The sequence below is a fragment of the Macaca nemestrina genome, chromosome 2, assembly GCF_043159975.1.
Source record: "Macaca nemestrina isolate mMacNem1 chromosome 2, mMacNem.hap1, whole genome shotgun sequence".
In the NCBI taxonomy this organism is placed as follows: domain Eukaryota; kingdom Metazoa; phylum Chordata; class Mammalia; order Primates; family Cercopithecidae; genus Macaca; species Macaca nemestrina.
In genome coordinates, this window is record NC_092126.1 from 62,777,106 (window position 1) to 62,782,297 (window position 5,192).

The 5,192-nt window shown below is 46.8% G+C and overlaps 1 non-coding gene across 1 annotated transcript; it reads left to right on the forward strand.

Annotated features, from left to right (window-relative positions):
- Positions 1-4,875: 4,875 nt before the first annotated feature.
- LOC112427844 (small nucleolar RNA SNORD36) lies at positions 4,876-4,948 on the forward strand. The gene has a single exon (XR_003019594.2). It is a non-coding gene; the product is annotated as a small nucleolar RNA SNORD36 (small nucleolar RNA).
- The last annotated feature ends 244 nt before the right edge of the window (positions 4,949-5,192 follow it).

Below are 5,192 nucleotides of genomic sequence, written 5' to 3' on the forward strand. Positions count from 1 at the left end.
TCGTGAATATTTACTAGGCTGGCTGAGATTCCTGCAAAAGCCTTACTCTGCTATGAGGTTCTCAGGTGGATGCTGATTATGACTTAAAGTTCCTGCAGAGATCACAAACTCTATTCACATGTGGTACAGGTAACTTTAAGAATTCAAGACCGCGCATGATGGCTCATACCTGCAATTCCAGCATTTTGGGAGATCCAAGCAAGAAGATCGTTTTGAGTCCAGTAGTTCAAGACTAGCCTGGGCAACACAGAGAGATCCCATCTCCACACACACACACGCACGCACACACACACACACAGCCAGGTGTGGTGATAGCGCCTGTAGTCCCAGCTACTCAGAAAGCTAAGGTGGGAGGATCACTTGAACCTGGGAGGTCGAGATTGCAGTGAGCCGTGATGGTGCCACTGCACTCCAGTCTGGGAACAGAGGGATACCCTATCTCAGAAACTAAATTAACTGTTGTATCTATGTCTTCTTATCAAATTCTGTCATTTGAACTTAGGACCTTTTTCATCAAATCCTATATTTACACCAGCCAAAAAGAATGTATTTGATGGAATGAAACCACTGTGAGTCCCCTGTGGTTCTAGGATACAGCACCTTTTAACACAGTTGCTTGTCCTGTGCACCCTGATCTCTCGTTAAATAACATTTTGTCGCCTAGGCCCTAGGGTCTGAGAAAAGGAGACAGTGTGAGCAGCTCTGATAGAGAATGAGCAGAAAGAAGTCAGAAATCTGAACAGGATCAACCCAGGCTTTGACCTTACCAGAGCTTCCCCCCAGCTCTGCCCTGCCTCCCTTCCTCCTTGGTGTCCTTCCACCCCTGGGTGACAGGGGTGCTGTGCGCTCCTCTGTGGTTTACCCTGCAGCAGAAATTCAGTCATGTCCAGGTTTATTCTGTGTCATTGTAGTCTATTCACCACAGAAACTGAGTTTTCGTCTCACTGAGTGACCTCCATGGGCTCATGTAGCCTCAAAGGCCTTTTCTGACACAATCATTTTTTGATTATCCATTTAGTGGCATTTCCACAAGAATTTGAAAGACTAACAAAAACTTAAGCAATATTTCTTCTGATTATAAAAAGGGTCTTAGGCCAGACATAGCGACTCATGCCTGTAATCCCAGCACTTGGGGAGGCTGAGGCAGGCGGATCACTTGAGACCAGGAGTTCAAGACCAGCCTAGCCAACATGGTGAAACCTCGTCTCTACCAAAAATATAAAAATTAGTTGGGCATGGTGGTGCATGTCTGTAATCCCAGCTACTTTGGAGGTTGAGGCAGAAGAATCGCTTGATCCTGGGAGGCAAAGGTTGCAGTGAGCCGAGATCGCACCACTGCACTTAAGCCTGGGTAACAGTGAGTGAGACTGTGTTGCCGGGGGGGGGGGGAAAGAAGGAAGAAATAAAAGTAATCTTAGTTTTAGAAGATTTGGAAAATCCTAGGAAAACAAAAGGAAGAAAATAAAATTTTCTTAGTTCATGTCTGGGAAGAATTGTTAGGATTTTGTAGTATACTCCTGTTGGATTTCTATTTAGCCATATGTAACAAAGGCATACTTTTCTAAGATGTGAATGTACTGGACATTTTGTTCTAATCTTCCTTTTCACTTGAATGTATTATCAGTATTTTACCATATCAGTCATTTTTCCTGCCATTTTTTTTATTTTTTATTTATTTATTTTTTGAGACAGGATCTCACTCTGTCACCCAGGCTAGAGTGCAGTGGCATAATCATAGCTCACTGCAGCCTCGAACTCCTGGGCTCAAGTGATCCTTTCACTTCAGCCTCCCAAGTAGCTGGGACTACAGGTGTATGCCGCCATGCTAAGCGTATTTAAGAATTGTTTTGTAGAGTCAGGGTCCTCCTGTGTGGCCCAGGTTGGTCTCAAACTCTTGGGGTCAAGTAATGCTTCCACCTTGGCTTCCCCAAGTGCTGGGATTACAGGTGAGTCACTGTGCCTGGCCTTCTACCATGTTTTTAGAAGCTGTGTATATTTATTTTACATGTTAGGGAATCATAAATGTTTAGCTATTGAAGAAATGAGTTCATATGGAAAATAACAAAATATGATATACATTGAAACACCTCATTTAAAATTTAAACAACGGTATACTTATTTTGCAATTTTTTTTTTTTTTTTTTTTTTTTTTTTTTAGATAAGAGTGTAGCTCTGTCACTCATGCTGGAGTGTGTGGAGTGCAATGTCACAGTCTCAGGTGAATGTATCCTCAATCTCCTGGGCTAGAATGATCCTCCCACCTCAGCCTCCCAAGATGGGACTACAGGTCCATTTTTGTATATATTTTGTATACTTGGTGTGTCTGGAATTGGTGGGTTTTTGGTCTCGCTGACTTGAAGAATGAAGTTGCAGACCCTCGCCGTGAGTGTTATAGTTCTTAAAGATGGTGTGTCCATAGTTTGTTCCTTCAGATGTTCAGATGTGTCCACAGTTTTATCATTCTGGTGGGTTTGTGGTCTCGCTGACTTCAGGAAAGACGCTGCAGACCTTTACAGTGGGTGTTATAGCTCTTAAAGGCAGCGTGGATCCAAAGAGTGAGGAGCAGTAAGATTTATTTTAGAGCGAAATAACAAAGCTTCCACACTGTGAAAAGGCACCCGAGCATGTTGCTGCAGGCTGGCTAGGGCCACCTGATCTTATTCCCTTATCTGGCCCCACCCACATCCTGCTGATTGGTCCATTTTACAGAGAGCTGATTGGTCCATTTTACAGAGCGCTGATTGGACTGTTTTGATAGGGTGCTGATTGGTGCATTTACAATCCCTGAGCTAGACACAGAGTGCTAGACAGAAAAATTCGCCAAGTCCCCACTAGGTTAGCTAGATACAGAGTGCTGATTGGTGTATTTACAAACCTTGAGCTAGACACAGAGTACTGATTGGTGTATTTACAAACCCTGAGCTGGACACAAGAGTGCTGATTGATGCGTTCACAGTCCTTTAGCTAGTCACAGAGTGCTAGACAGGAAAGTTCTCCAAGTCCCCACTAGGTTAGCTAGATACAGAATACTGATCATTGTATTTACAAACCCTGAGCTAGACACAGAGTGCTGATTGGTGCCTTTACCATCCTTTAGCTAGACATAAAAGTTCTCCAAGTCCCCACTAGACTCAGGAGCCCAGCTGGCTTCACCTAGTGGATCCAGCATAGGGGCTGCAGGCAGAGCTGCCCGCCAGTCCCCAGTGCCTGCACTCCTCAGCCCTCGGGTGGTTGATGGGACCCAGTGCCACGGAGCAGGGGGCAGTGCCCGTCGGGGAGGCTGGGGCTGCCTGGGAGCCCACTGCGGAGGCGGGGGGCTCAGACATGGCAGGGTGCAGGTCCCGAGCCCTGTCCCGTAGGGAGGCAGCTGAGGCCCTGCGTGAATTCCAGCGCTGTGCATGTAGCCCTGCAGTGCTGGGGGACCCACCTCCGCAGCTGCTGGCCCTGGTGCTAAGCCCCTCACTGCCCTGGGCCCACGCGCCGGCCGGTAGCTCCGAGTGCGGGGCCGCTGAGCCCACGCCTGCGCCCGCTGGAACTCGTGCTGGCTTGTGAGCCTGCGGCGCAGCTTGGGTTCCCACCCGCGCCTCTCCCTCCACACCTCCAGGCAAGCAGAGGGAGCCGCCTCCGCCATCCCAGAGAGGGGCTCCCTCAGTGCAGTGGCGGGCTGAAGGGCTCCTCAATCACTGCCAGAGTGGACGCCGAGGCTGAGGAGGGGCCGAGAGCAAGGGCTGCTAGCGTGTTGTCACCTCTCAACAGGGTTTTGTCATGTTGCCCAGGCTGGTCTCGAAGTCCTGGACTGAAGTGATCTGCCCGCCTCAGCCTCCAAAAGTGCTGGAATGATAGGCATGAGCCATGGCACCTAGCTTTACTTTGCAATCTTTTGTCTACAGGCATAAAACTTATTCTTGGAGAGTCAGTCCACTTATTCCAGTTTCTTGTCTAAATCGTATCTGAAATATCCAGTTTTGATTTCTGTCGAATGGATGAATGGATCCAGAATGTAATATACGTTTTTTTTTTTGTTTGTTTGTTTGTTTTTTAAGATGGAGTTTTGCTCTTGTTGCCCAGGTTGCAGTGCAATGGTGAGAGATCTCGGCTCACTGCACAACCTCTGCCCCTTGGGTTCTCCTGCCTCAGCCTCCTAAGTAGCTGGGATTCCAGGCCCCCACCACCATGCCTTGCTATTTTTTGTATTTTCAGTAGAGACAGGGTTTCACCATGTTGGCCAGGCTGGTCTCAAATTCCTGACCTTAGGTGATTTGCCTGCCTCAGCCTCCCAAAGTGCTGCAATGGCTTACAATGTAAAATACCTTTAAAGACACTTAATGCAACCTCCTAGATCATGTGCAAATTTTTCCAGGCTAGGCCAGGTGTGGTGGCTCATGCCTACAATCTCAACAGTTTGGGAGGCTGAGACAGGAGGATCAGTTGAGGCGAGGAGTTCAAGAGCAGCCTGACCAACATGGAGAAACCCTGTCTCCTAAAAATACAAAGTTAACTGGGTGTGGTGGTGCATGCCTGTAATCCCAGCTACTTGGGAGGCTGAGGCAGGAGAATCGCTTGAAACTGGCAGGCGGAGGTTGCAGTGAGCTGAGATCACACCATTGCACTCCAGGCTGGGCAACAAGAGCAAAACTCTGTCTAAAAGAAAAAAAAAAAAAGAAGTAAACAGTTTCCTGAAATCACAGGCAAGGTGGCTCAACTCAACGTTTTGGTGACTGGGAGGAAAACATTCCAGGTGTGTGATGAAATTCTCACATGGATTACACAATTTTACATGTAATTTAGTTTATTATCTTTTCTGCTCTTTTACTCAACAATTTGTCCTGGATTTTTATGTCAGTAAATATAAACACGTGGTTTTAAAAAGCTTTTTTGTAATGATGTGAATCTCTCACTGAATTCAACCTTGAAGTGCAAATCCGTGAACTTTTTAACCCTGAGCAATTGCTACCAAGCTAGTTTTGAAATTTACCGCTTTTGGTCAAAATACATTCTTCAGCTAATGCTTTCTTCCAGCTCGTTGTCTTCTTGCCTGCCTTTTATTGTAAAATGGGAGTCCCTTACTGCATTATGAAGGGGAAGGCAAGACTGGGACGTCTGGTCCACAGGAAGACCTGCACCACTGTCACCTTCACACAGGTTATCTCGGAAGAAAAAGGTACTTTGGCTAAGCTGGTGGAAGCTAACAG